At 43.3% G+C, this 14411-nt stretch overlaps 1 protein-coding gene across 4 annotated transcripts in view; it reads left to right on the top strand.

Moving 5' to 3' along the window:
* Positions 1–7161: 7161 nt before the first annotated feature.
* The window catches only part of EXT2 (exostosin glycosyltransferase 2), a 132082-nt gene continuing 124832 nt past the window's right edge, over positions 7162–14411 (top strand). For all 4 annotated transcript variants that reach the window (XM_024749355.1, XM_024749356.1, XM_024749353.1 and 1 more), the window contains exon 1: positions 7162–7319. The gene's annotated coding sequence lies outside the window, so the exon portion shown is untranslated. The remainder of the gene's footprint in view (positions 7320–14411) is intronic.

Here is a 14411-nt window from a genome sequence, read left to right as displayed (position 1 = left end):
TCAACATCGTTGGCTAAGTAGCACTCGTTTCTACTCCCACTTCCAGGATACGTTGATGCCAGGATTTGCTGTACTGGGATGCCTGCCGCTTTTCAGGAGGTCAGAACAGAATGGCCACGTTGACGGCCCTACACGTCCTCTCCAGAGACCTCTGTTGTGACGCTGCCACTGTTGTTGAGGGTCCCCTGTGAAGGACCCACGTGATGAATTCCATTTAGAATTTTCAGAAGGATGACTCCTAGCTCTCCCTTAGAGGGCATCCAAGCAGGTTTCCTAGCAGAGGCTGACTAAACTAGGAATCTGGATCTGAACTGAGCTCATTGGTTTGAGTAGAGCTGGCTTGTGCTCTGCTGAATGGCTGTGTTCCATATGTCTCCCTTTCTGGAGCATGGACTGGACATATCCTACACCCACCTCACATCTTCTCTGCTCACCTTTCTGCTCTGCCAGTTACTACAGCCATCAGATTTTGTGTTCTCTCCTTCTCTTTTCCTCTGTGTGGCTTCATTTTCAGACGTGCTCCATTCAGATGGTGGCAAGATGGCTTCCAGGCAGCTCCAGGTTACATGGTCCTTGTAGCAGACACCTACAGGGTATTAGCAGGATAGACACCCTTTCTTCCTCAGCATTCATTTCTCTCCTGCCATAGGAGGCCAGCAGGCCTTACCTCAATCATCTGCCCATCCAGGGGAACCCAGGTTCTATTCATCTGTCCACTCTGCCATCCTTAGTGGGTTGGCTTTTCCCCTTCAAGCTTATTTCCTCATTGTCTCAATATGGCTACAGAAGCTCCAAACATCACCTCCTCACCAACCACTTCCAGACACAGAAAAGAGAGTATGTTTTTCTGTTGCCTCCTTTTCATTTTATTTCATTCATTTAAAAAATATTTGTTTAAGCCTCAGATTTGTAGTAGTTCTTTGTATGTCTGGAAATGAGTATTTATTTTGCCAGATACTCTTCATTTATTAACATTCACTTTATCATTTTCTTTATTCTCCTCCTGAACATGGAAATGACCTTAGAACACTTAACTCTCACTCCTTTATTTTCACCTCCTGCCGTATTGTTGACTAGTATTTTAGTTAATGCCTCTTTGTTGTAGTTGTTTTTTTCTTCCTCTGGAAACTGTGCTTTGAAAAGTCATGACAACCCCAGTCTGGTCGAAGACCTGGTCAAATAGAACCTCCAGTTCTGATGTGAATATTTCTAACAACAGTTCTAAGGCTTCAAGACTCTCAACAGGATGTTTAATGTTTGATACCATGTTTTCTCAGGCTCCATCACCCTAAGTCAAAATTTAGGGCATTGTTTTCCCATAAAGAGTCTGAAAAAGCATTCAAAAGAAACAGAATAGTAGTTGCCTATGGGGTAGGGAAACTGGGAGGATGGGAAACAAGGACAGGAGTGAGAATTTTTACTCTTTCTTTCACTTTTTTGGTTCTCCTGGGTTTGTTTTAATGCTTTTTGTTTTTAAAACCACATGAAAGCTGTATACAGTAAAAAAAGAAATAAACTTAAAAATTCTATTTAGGGAAAGTACCTAGGAGAGTTACAGATACCATCTAGGTCTAGTACTGGTCTCAGATGTCTTTTGAGCTTCTGCTAAAACACTGCATTCAATTAATTTTTAAAAACTGAAGTAAAGTTTACCTACAGTGAATTGGGCAGATCTTAACTGTAAGATTCAATGTCCTTGACATATATATATACATCTGTGTAACTAATATCCTATCCCCGTCATGATGTGGAACAGTTCTATTCCTGCAGAAAGTTCCTTCAAGCTCTTATGTAAGTCTCCCAATCTCCTACAGGCAGCCACCACTCTGATTTCTAGCTCCATGCATAAAGTTTCCCAAAGGAATCATATAGCTGTTCACTTTTGTGTCTGGGTTATTTTGCTCAGCTTCATGTTTTAGGGTTCATTTACATTTACATTTACAATCAGTACTACATTCTTTTCTATGTAGTAATATCCCCTTTCCACTCCTAATAGTGGTAACTTTTGCTCTCTCTACTTTTGTTTTTGTCATGAACAGTCTTGTATTGGTTTTATCAATTTTACTAGTTTTTCACAATGAACTATTACTTTTGTTAATTCTATTGTATGTTTGTTTTCTAATTTGTTAATTTCTTTTCTTTAGGTGTTTATATGAGTACATGGGACCTATAATTTTTGTATAAAGGGAGAATCATTATTTTTTGCTCCTTTCTTCTGCCATTACTTTTCCCCCCTCACCTGCCAAAGCTACTGTTATTCCCTAATTTAAAGAAAAAGTACAAAATATGTGCATCTTATTGTACATAAATTTTATCTCATAAGAAAAAAGGAACTGCAAAATATTGATCTCCAGTTAATGATATGCATTCAATAAAATATTCAGATGTAACTGCTGATATCTGCAACTTATTTTGAAATGTAGCAAAAAAAATGATGGATCAGCAAATGGATAGACAGACATGTGAAAATACTGTAAAATATTAATTGCATAATATAGACAGTAGATATATGGGTATTTGCTGCAAAATTCTTTCCATTATTTTTTTTCTTTTTACCTTTCACCCCCTTCACCCATTTCTTCCACCTCTGGCAACTACCATTCTCTTCTCTGTGTCTATAAGCCAGGTTTTTTGTGTGTTTGTTTTGTTTTTTAGATTCCACATATAAGAAAGATCATATGGTATTTGTATTTCTCTTATTTCACTTAGCAGAATGCCCTCGAGCTCCACCCATGTTGTCACAAATGGCAGGATTCCCTTCTTTTCATGGCTGAATAATATTCCATTCATCTGTCTATAGATACTTAGGTTGTTTCCATATCTTGACTAGTGTGAATAATGCCGCAGTGAACATGGGGGTGATGGCTAGTTTTTGATCTCCAAATTTGTTGTTTTTATTTTTATAGTTTTATACAGCCAGTATTTGTTTTGATTTACCTATGAGTTTATCCATTTCATTACTTCTTTACTTCATCTCAGTACTTTCTTCTGGTTTTAATATTCTTTTTCCTGAAATACATCTCTTAAGAAATTCTGTTAGGGTTTACTGATGGTAAATTCTTTCTATCAGTGTTTGTCTGAAAATGTGCTTCTTTCGTATTCTTGAAGGATGGTTCCCCTAGGTATACAATTGAAATTGACTGCTAGCTTCTTTTGGCACTTTTACCAGTATCTTATGACTTCTGTTTTTTGTTTTTGTTGAGAAGCCCACTGTTAGTCTTATTGTCCATCCATTACAGGTGAACATCTCTGTCCAACAATGGAAGATCCTTAGCGACTGTATCCTTGGAAACTGCTTCTACTGCATTTTCTCTGTTCCCTGTTTCTGGATACATCCTGGGTTTTCTTCCTTTATTCTCCCTCTCTTTCAACCTCCCTGTCCTATATTCCATCTCCTTGTTTTTGCTTGAATCTGCGTTCTGGGTAATTTATTCAGATCTATATCTCAGTGTATTAATTGAATCTAATCTGTGGTTTAACTTATGCATTGAATTTTTAATCTCAATTTTTATATTTAGTACTTTTTCAGTCTCTTCCGTCTTTGGGGAAAAAACCCATCTTGTTTCTTTCTAATATTTACAGTTCCATCTTGTAAGTCTTGGAGCACCATAAACTTACTTATTTTATATCTATTTCTCATTATCCGGTTATCTGTAGTTTCTGCAGGTTAAATTTCTGCTGTTTGTAGTTTCTGCTGACTGGTTTATTCTTCATGCGCTTTGTAATTCCAGATTGTGAGTTTATGTTTGTCAGAATCCTGGGCAGCTTGCCTTGAGGGCATGACCCTCCAGAGGGGATTTATGTTTCCTTTGCTTCAAGTTACTCTTTAGGTGGGGAACTTCCTGGACCATGCTGGCAGTATCCATTCAAATCCCACCTTGTTGTGAAGCTTGAAATTAAAGCTTCTCAGCAGAGACTCTTCTTTTCCCATTCTCTGGACAAGACAGACAAGTTTTTTTTTTGGTTTGTTACTGATGTTGAGCAAGTTTTTCCAGTCGTCCATCTCAATAGCCTAGCTTTACATGGTTTTCTCCACATCTTCCCATCTTGTATGCCCAAACTGTACCTTCAACACTCAATTTTCTCACTTCACCTTCATTTTTGGCTCCTTGTATATTTTCTTTACTTCTTTTGTGAGCTCAGTATCCATTTGAGAGAGTGTTCATTATATTTGCTCTGGTGTTGATAGGTGTTTTCTGGTCCACCCAGGCTGCCTGCCAGTGTTGTATAAGCTGACCCAATGTGAAATACCACAGAACAATTCTTTCACGGAGTCTTTTTTCTTGGGGAATGTACCTTTCTCCATACTTACAGACTGCTATCGTGTAAAGGAAGTGGTAAAGCTGGCATTCATCTCCACACTAGCAATTGCTCTTCATTGTAAACTCTCTTTCAAAAAAGTGGCTGATGGGGCTTCCCTGGTGGCGCAGTGGTTGAGAGTCTGTCTGCCGATGCAGGGGACACGGGTTCGTGCCCCAGTCCGGGAGGATCCCACGTGCCGCGGAGTGGCTGGGCCCATGAACCATGGCCGCTGAGCCTGCGCGTCCGGAGCCTGTGCCCCGCAAGGGGAGAGGCCACAACAGTGAGAGGCCCGCGTACCGCAAAACAAACAAACAAACAAAAAAACAAAAAGTGGCTGATGATGCCACTTTCCTTGAAAACCACACACTTTTTAACGCTCACTTGCACTTCTCCTGGCCACTGGATATGCGGGACTCTGCATGGCCTTTGATTTCTCCTGTACCTTCAGAGCAAGTGATGAAATGTCTTTCTACAGTCTCTCTTCTAACCACCGACCACAAGTACTCTTCTACCTTCTGAGACTTCAGGTCCTGGCCCACAGTTTTCTTTCTCATTCTTCTCTGCAGTCGCTCTCAGCTGCTTTAGCATCACGTAACTTCTAATATCACAGCTTCTATACTTTCTCACCTCCAATTCCTTGCATGGTTTCTACCCCTAGAAATGTAGCCCCACCATTTGAACCATGCTGGTTTAAAAGACACTTGCTCTTTCTGACTGCTTCTCCTTCTTTCTCACATCTGTGCCTTTGCTCATGCTTTTTTTTCTCTGAGGGAATGCCCTCTTCGTCCTCTATTTGTCAAAATCCTAACTGTCCTCCAGGACCAGCAAAAGTGTCAACTCTTGTGTGAGGTCTTCCTACATCTTTCCAGTTGGATGTGATCGCTTTCTCTCTTGAACCCTGTAGCACAGTGGTCCCCAACCTTTTTGGCACCAGGGACCGGTTTTGTGGAAGACAGTTTTTCTACCGACTGGTGGCAACCAGTACCGGCCCGGGGGTTGGGGATCCCTGCTGTAGCATTTTGTGTACATTTTCCTATGCCACTCTCCATCCTCTGCTTTGGTGAATCTTACTTGTGCATTTGTTTTCTTTCTATTGAGCTCCTCCCAGCGTCTGGGCACCCTTTATTCATTCAAAAACTACTCATTGAGCACTTCCTATGTGCCAGGCACTATGCATGTTTAGGGTTATAAAAAGTGAATAAGATAGGCAGGTTCTTCAAAGGCTATGCCTAACACGGGTCTTTAACACAGAAAGTCCTCATTTAATGAAAACATAATTCATTTAAAATGTTTACAGAGAAAGACAAAGAAGAAAGTGAAAATGCTTTCCACTTATCCGTTTCTCAAATGTGGTGTATGTGTGCTAAAATTTCTTATCATTTTTTTTGGGGGGGGGTGTGGATTTGAAGAGCAGAGCAAATGCTCTCTTAGATGTGGGGAAGCAGAATGTGTTTTCCTGTCTCCAGAATATTCTCATCCCAATCTCTCTGGATCTTTGTTAAGCAGGCATTAACTCACAAGAATATTCTTGGAATCACTGTTGCTGCTGGAAGCCCCAGTGGGTCTCTAGACTCAGAATCATCCCTATGAATATTTAAGTTCTAAGTGACAACTTCCACCAGATGGTGCTGAGGTACAGCTGAGACCAGATGGATTTGGATTCTGCAGCCGTTGTCTGTAAACTGCATAGGCTCAGTGGGGTCATTTCATTAACTTCTCAATAACATCACTGTGCATTTTGATTGAATTTTTTAGACTCCACTTACTGTCTTATGACAGGGGTTTTGCTGTGCATGTAGGAGCCTAGATCATGTAAATAATACAGAAACAAAATGAAAATGAAAGTTTTTCTCCCCCATTTCTACCTCCACAATTAATCCCTCTAAAACTGTTTATTGCTTCTTGAATTATTTCCAGAAAAAATGTTATATATAAGTGCCTGAATCTAAGCATCTACATATATATTTTGTCTTGTTTCTGCATACATATATATGTATATTTTATTACATAAAAAGGATCATACTCGTCTACTGTTTTAAACCATGTTTTCATATTAACATGTCTTTGAGATTTTTCAATACCAACATACATATTCATTCTCTCATTATTACATTCTAATAATTTATTTTGATTAATATCAAATTTTCCATAGTTTATTTTGGTTGTGTCCGGGTTTTCGCTATTATTAGAAACAGTACTGTAATGAATACTTTTTTTTGTTTTGTTTTGTTTTGTTTTTTGTTTTTTGTTTTTTGTGGTACGTGGGCCTCTCACTGCTGTGGCCTCTCCCATTGCGGAGCACAGGCTCTGGACGCACAGGCTCAGCGGCCATGGCTCACGGGCCCAGCTGCTCCGCAGCATGTGGGATCTTCCCGGACCGGGTCATGAACCCGTGTCCCCTGCATCGGCAGGCGGACTCTCAACCACTGCGCCACCAGGGAAGCCCTGTAATGAATACTTTTGATAAACGTCGTTGAGAGTATCCATAGGGTAAACTCCATACAGAGGGATTGTTGGGGAAAGTCACCTGCATTTTACGTTTAATGGATAACTGCCAAATTCCCTTTCACGAATGTTGCACGCACATGAATACCGATTATACCAAAACGTTTACATTTTTGTCAGTTTTATAAACAGTTTTGTAAGTTAAGCATGGGGCTTAACTTTAATTAATTTCTTTAATTAATTTCTTTAATTACGAACGAGGCTGCGTGTCTATGGATTTCACTGTGGAGCCTGAGTTTCGCCCGCCTACCTGGAAGAAACCCTAAGCGGTGCCTTGACTCCTCCTGTCCAGCAGGGGGCGCGGGCAGGGGCCGCTCGCGCATGCGCAGTGAGCTGGGTGTCAGGCCGCCGAGCCCAGCCGGCCCAGTGCTCCCCGGTAGCTACCGCAGACCCGGCGCAGGCGGCGGCGACCAGCAGCTTCGAGCGATCCCACCCAGGCGGCTGTGGCCAGTGCCCCGCGGCATGAGCCGGTGACCGAGCGCGGGGCCGAGCAGGAGGCAACCGTGGCCGAGGTAAGCGCGGCGCGGAAGGGCCGGGCGGGCCCCCGGTGAGGGCTCGGGCCTCCCCGGGCCGCGGCGGAGTCGGGGCCGTATCGCCGGGGAAGCGCGGACCGCGGGGGAGGTCCGAGGGCTGCAAGAGGCCGGCGCCACTCCCGGTGAATTCCCGCTTTGGGTGCGCTTTGATTTCCTCCCCGCCTTCTCCTTCGTCACCCGACCCGCCTAGCACTTTGGTTTCCCACCTGTTTCCTTGCCCACTTCTATTCCCCGTCCGCACCTTTCCTTTTTCCCGGGATCCTGTGGCTTCCTTTTCCGAAGGCCCCACCCTCTGCCGTGACCTCTCTCTGCTGCCAGCTCCTTCCCGCGAGCCACAGGGATCTGCTTTCTCCCGCTGGGATTTTTCAGCTCTGGGTTCTGCCTTGGCCAGTGGCGTCCCGTGCGGTACCAGATGCCCTGGGCAGGACCGGATGCTCTGGTGAAGAGGGTGGCCAGCGGTGTCCGGGCTCTAGGCATCTACTTGAAGCTCAGAGGCACTTGGAGTTTTACTTACTGGCGGCGGGAACCAGATCTATGTATACAGTTTTGAGGTTAAAATTACTTGGTGTAACTTATTGGGAAGTGCTAATCTAGAAGGGTCCTTGATTTATCTGTCTGAAGATGTCTTGAAATAGAAATACGTCCATTTAAATTCTTCTTCTAAGTCAATTGAGTGCCCTGAGGACTTAAACGGGACTTAGTTTGTAAATTTCAGAGCTCAAAGGCTATTTACAGTAATAAAATACATGACTCAATTTCTATCACTCCTCACTGCCGCTGACTTCAGCCATCTGGTTGCAAATGCTGGTGTAAATGGATAGATTTGCGTCTGTCAAATTATGCTGGTTAATTGAGGACTGAAAAAGGTGTATCTAATTCAGGCTTTTAAGGGTAATTAGGGGAGGCAGCTTCACATGGGGGTTAGAGAGTGCAGGCTCTGGAGCCAGGCTGCCATTCTCCAGATCCTAGCTTTGGCATTTTCTAGTTGTGTGACATTGGGCAAATTGCTTTGCCTTCCTTGTTACTTTCCCTGTCTGTAAAATGGGGGTAATCATAGATTGTCACCGGGCACTGTTAGGAAGATTAGGTTAACGCAGAGTGCTTAAAACAGATCCTGGCATGTAGTGGGTCTGCAGTAAAGTTTAGTTATTGTCAGTAGTTCCTTAGTTATATGCGTTGTGTTAATTATAGTATAATTCGCACAAAGGGGCACAGGTTTTTGTTTTTTAAATTTGGAATCATCTTTAGGGGTGGCTCGCTATAACATAACTTTAATTGTAAAGGATCCTATCAGGTAAGGCAGTGAATTGCAGATTTTCCTGCTTCGGTTAATATTTGGTTCCTTTGTTTTCAGGAACAGGTGAGTTAAGTTCCAGGGTAGCAGCGGCCCCAAGAGTTCATCTGTGAGGGCTTCTGTAAAAAGGTTAAGAAGATGAGAGTTTGGGACTGAAAACCTTGGACTAAGTGGATTGGACATAGCCTGAAGCACTAAGGAAAGGTTATTCAGGCAAGATTTAGGAATAACTAATTCCAGGAACAGAAAATGCATCTCATCTTGACAGTAGAGTGAGGTTGAAAGATTTTTCCAGTGATTCAGTGCCTGACATCTAGCCGGATGATTCCAGTGTTTTGCAGGGACAGATTTGATGTGCTTTGAGGAGGCTAAAGTTTGTAGGGCTTGTTGTGAAATTCTTATTTTGACCCAGGTTGTGGTATTATATGGAAAAACATTCATTAATAGAAGATTCCTTTTGGTTTGTCCTCTTGGGGAAGCTCAGTGTTGGGGAGAAGAGGGTGGTCAAGGGTAGGTACAGAAAATTCCATCTGTGAAATTACCTGTCTATTTCTGCCCCCCCCTTTGGAAACTCTAATTCAAGAAAGAAAATGATCAGAGTTCATCACCATATAATAACTCAAAACTTGGGCCTTGAACAGTGTGTGTGCTGACGGAACTGGGAAGTATAGAGACACTCCTTCATTCAACAAACATTTATGTTTACATGGAATGTGTTCTAGACATGATATTAGATGCTGGGAATACTGAGCAGAGATGAAAAACTGATTACAAGAAAATGACGACCAGTAGAAGAGAGACTTGCAATTACATAACCAATTACTACAATCTGGCAAGTGCTGTAATGAAGCCTGTAAAAGGTACAAGGATGTTCACCGAGAGTTCTCAGTCTCTAAAGCTCGACTTAGTTGGGGGCTGGTTTCTTTTTCACTTAGGGCTTTTCCCCTCATTTCTTTTTTTATTAAGAGTTTTTATTCCGCCTCAAGTGCTCGCCATCTCTCTCAGCTGTTCGGCACAGACTTGTGGACGCTCACTTAGCCACTGTAGGCAAACCTCAGAAATGTGAGTTTATATCCCTGGGAACAGCCCTCAGGTGGGGGGTGGGGGTGGGGGAGGCGCGGGATGGATAGGCTTCGGTGGATAAATGTCCTTGGAAAGCGACAGTTCTCAGGTGCGTTTTTCGGAGAGACCCTAGAAGGGTTGAGCCCCATCTGCCCAGCTCAGTATGGCAGCCAGCACGGTAATGCACCCTCATGGCTTTCCGTTCTTCAGCTCCTCTCCTTACTCCCTCCCTCTGGCTTTCTGGATTCGTCTTCTGCAAGCTACTTGCACCCAAGCCATTTTTAGTTTGGCAGAACATAAACTAAGGCGGTTGGTACTGGAAGTGGCTCTAGAAAGCAGGTCCTGAGAATAGCGTTGTGAGACTGGACTCGCTCACCCTCAGGTGGCAACCAGGACCCCTTTGCTGGGGGTAGGTGAGGCGTTGATAACCCCTGGTGCCCTCTAGCGTCACTGAGTAGTCAGGCTGACCAGTGGAGGGTTGGGATGAGGTTCGGGTAGAAAGGAAAGCATTGGCTGGCACAGGAACTCTAGCGCTCGAGCAGTGTGTGGACCGTGGTCATGATGACGCTGGTGGAATTGGTTGGCTCTTGTTATCCCCTTAGAGGCCTTAGGTGCGATCAGGCTCAGATCAGCCAGATGTCAACTCGGGACGCGTTGTGAAAGATAGAACTCCATGGCAGCGTTTCCTGCAGCTGGAGGGCAGACCGTGTTGAAAATCAGGCCCAGAATTTAATCGTACTTATGGCTGAACTGCAAAGGAAGCTGAGTGCACGGCCTTGACAGGCTGCTTCTGCTGAAGTCAGGGCCATGATAGGGAAGAAGTGGGACCGTGAGTCTTAGGATGGAGATTTTGGGTGGAGGCGCTGAGGACTGAACTCCCAGATTTCCTAGATCCTCTGGGCCAGCAGAAGTCTCTCTCTCCGTTGCTGAGAAGAAGCACTCCTCACCTGACACTATGCAGAGCCTTCCCTGGAGGTGGATACTTTGCAAGGTAGTGCTTCTCCTCGTCAACATTGCCCGTCCCCTGCCCTCAGATCTCAGCACTGCCTAAGTGGGGAAGTACAGCCCCTGCTGCTGGGGTGATAGCTGTTGTACTGGAAGAGCTGCAGGACCTGGCTCGTGTGGACCAGCAGGAACTGGAGGGACACACGGGAATGAATCTTGAGGGTGTCAGACCAAAAGTGGGGTAGCGGTGGACTGTGAAGCCAAGTGGGAGTGACTCTTGGGAGGATTCTCTCCTGATTCAGGAAGAGACAAGCTGGTCCTGATGTGCTGCTGGGCAGGCTCCTGGAACCTTGGATATGACTGTCATAGCATTGGTTCTCAACTGAGGGCCAGTTTGCCTCTCCAGGGGGTATTTGGCAATGTCTGGATGTATTTTTAGTTGTCACAACTAGGGGTTGCTTCTGGCTTCTCTTGATTAGAGACCAGGGATGCTACTAAACGTTCTGCATTGTACAGAACAGCTCCCCACAGAAAAGAATCGTTTGGCCCAAAATGTCACTGGTTCTGAGCTTGAGAAACCCTAGTCTGGAGTAAATGAGGTAAAGGTGCCAGAGCTGTGTTGGCAGAATATTAAGGTGGGGGTCAGAAGGTTCAGGGAGGTGGAGATTTGAAATAGACTTATTACTTGAGGCCAGAGGTGCATTTCCTGCCCATGTTCCCAGGAGGGCGTTCTCCCTTCCCTCTGGTAATGTGGAACTGCAGGGAGGGGACCAGCACGTTTGAGAAGCTCAGCATTGATTCTCCTCCATAGGCCAGGATTGACCTTATGAGATTTGACCATGGAGCTGGGTTCCCAAGTATCAATGAGGATGATAGGATTCTGAAGGGGCAGAAGCCAGGTGGTGGCACTAACCATCAGAGGCAAGGCAGACACAATATCCATAACACGCGGTGAGGCTTGACTCGAAACCAGTGTGTCTGGACCCACTGTGATGCTAAGAGAGCCTGGCATTCCTATAGAGGGTATAGATGGGCAGCCAACTAGGGTATTGTTTCACGGTATAACCAGAAAAAAACAAAATTAACAGGTGACAAGTAGAAGGCTGAGGCCAGCTGCTGCAGTGGAAGGATCACTATCCCTAGTTTTCGGATGTGAGCCAGCTCTCAGACCCGTGTCCCGTGGATTGAGGGGGAGGCTGGATCTCTTTGAAGAAGAACTTTGCAATATCCCTGAAAGTATAGACAGATGTTTCCCGAGTCCTTCCTCAAGGGAACTGTAGGTCTTTATCAGACTTGTGGTACATCAAGGAAAGGAGAATATCCAGACCTTCTGAGGGCTGTTAAGTACAGGGTCAGAGCTGATAATAATACCAGGCAACCTGCAAGCAATGGTGGATAGGAGTTTGCAGATAAATGACCTGGCCTCTCCTCCTTCTGAGGGACATGGTGTAGTTTGCATGGTTCTTCAGAGGGTTCCTAAAGAGCCCCTGTTACCCAGCTTAATAACACACTCCTACTGGCTTTCCCTGGTTCCCTGTCTCTCTTCTTGCTCTGTTCTCTAGCTCCCAAGTAAAACTGCCGGCACCCCCATCCTCATCTCTGGTTCTTTTTGGGGGGTTAATTATGGGGGGACTCAAACTGTGACAGGTACGAAGCAAAATGTGATGCCTAGGACTCTAACATAGTGGGTGTCAGCCTCTCTCCTTTCCAGCCCTCCTGATGCCCCCTTGGGACTGTGGAGCCAGGTCATGCTCCTACTCTTGGAGTTCCTGTGGCTCCAGGTCACCACCAGCATTTGGTGGTGTTTGATGCTGACATTCTGCCATGCTGGTGGGTAGAAGATGTCTTGCTGTTTTATTGCCATACTTTTCCTGTCCATTAATTAGACTAAACATCTTTTCAGATGTTTATGTGCCATTTTGTGGCCTCTTCTGTGACATTCTTGTTAAAGTCTTTAGTTTTCTGTTGTTTGTTTGTTTTGGCTTTTCTGTTTTTTTCTTATTACTTTGTAGGAGCTCTTTATTCTGGTTGCTAGTTAGTCCTTATTGGTTACCTGTATTGCAAATATCTTCTAGTTTATAGCCTGTCTTTTTAACTTCCTTACGATGCCTTTTGATGAATAGAAATTCCTAATTGTAACACTGAATTTATTATTTTATCTTTTTGTGATTTGCGTTTCATTTTGGAAATCATCCTCTGCCTGGAGTTCACAGGTATTCTCTCTTGTGTTCTAAATATCTTACAGTTTTGCCTGTTACGTATAGCTCTTTAATCTGCTTGAAGAGATTTCCTCCCCTCTGGCTGCTTTTAATATTTTTCCTTGGCTTTCTTTTTAGTGGTTTTACTTTGGCATATCTCGTTGGTTTTTGTCTTGTTTTTGGTTTTTTTTGTATATATTGTACTTGGAGTTGAGCATCTTGAATCTGTGGGTTGATATATTTCATTATGTTTGGAAGAGCTTGACAGCTGGATTTTTGTGTCTACTTCTGCCTTCAGTCTTTGCGTTATCACACATCACGTAGCTTCTGGCAAATGGAAGGTGAAAAAATAATGTCAGCGTTATTATAAAAATAGTTCAGATCCTTTGGAAGGGTCTTGGGGACCCCCTGGAGCCCCCAGACTGTATTTTGAGAATCACTGGTCTAAGATTTTTGGTATTAGTGTTATACTAGCCTCCTAAAGTAGGTCAGGAAATGTTTCTTCTTTTTACCGAACTTTGTGTAAAATTGGAATTATTGTTTCTTGACTGTTTGGTAGAACTTGGAAAATCTTTTGGATCTGGAATTTTCTTTATAGGAAGATTTTTTAAACTTTTGATTCAGTTTCTTTAATGTTCTAGAGCTTTCCAGGTTTGCTGTTTCTCCTTGAGACTGTTTTAATAAGGTATATTTTTTTAAAGAATTTCTCCATTTCATTTAAATTTTCAAATATTTTGATATAAGTTCATTGATACCATCTCATCTTTTAAATACATGCAGTATTTAGAGTTATGGGCCCCTTTTCATTCTAGTATTTATTTGTGCTTTATTTTCTCTTTAACTTGATTAATCTTACCAGAATTATGTCAAATGTCAATTTCTTTTTTTTTAAGAAGATATTGGGGGTAGGAGTTTATTTATTTATTTATGGCTGCGTTGGGTCTTCGTTTCTGTGTGAGGGCTTTCTCTAGTTGCGGCAAGTGGGGGCCACTCTTCATCGCGGTGCGCGGGCCTCTCACTATCGTGGCCTCTCTTGTTGCGGAGCACAGGCTCCAGACGCGTAGGCTCAGTAGTTGTGGCTCACGGGCCTAGTTGCTCCGCGGCATGTGGGATCCTCCCAGACCAGGGCTCGAACCCGTGTCCCCTGCATTAGCAGGCAGATTCTCAACCACTGTGCCACCAGGGAAGCCCAAATGTCAATTTCTTTAGTCTTTTTTAAAAAAAGTTTAGCTTTGTTGATCCTACTTGGGTTTTAATTAATTAATTTCTGTGCTTTTATTTATTACTTAATTCCTTCTATTATATTTGGATTTATTTTGTTGTGGTAATGTCTTTTTTTATAATCTGGAGCTCATGAAAATTGTAAAGGTCATATGTGGATACTACCTTTGTGGATTATTGCTCTAGTAGGTTATGGCCAGTATTTTTAAGAAGCAATAGGATAATAGAAGAACACAGTGTTCATCACATGTTCTGTGGCTAATACTATGTACTAAGGTTAAACATTGTTTTGTGAAAATAGTGTTTTGTGAAATATTTGTTTTATTTCAGATATTATACATACACATCTAT

Source organism: Neophocaena asiaeorientalis, unplaced genomic scaffold, assembly GCF_003031525.2.
Source record: "Neophocaena asiaeorientalis asiaeorientalis breed wild unplaced genomic scaffold, Neophocaena_asiaeorientalis_V1.1 scaffold43, whole genome shotgun sequence".
Classification (NCBI taxonomy): domain Eukaryota; kingdom Metazoa; phylum Chordata; class Mammalia; order Artiodactyla; family Phocoenidae; genus Neophocaena; species Neophocaena asiaeorientalis.
The sequence above is the reverse complement of the archived record's forward strand: the minus strand, read 5'-3'. Positions and strand labels throughout refer to the sequence as shown.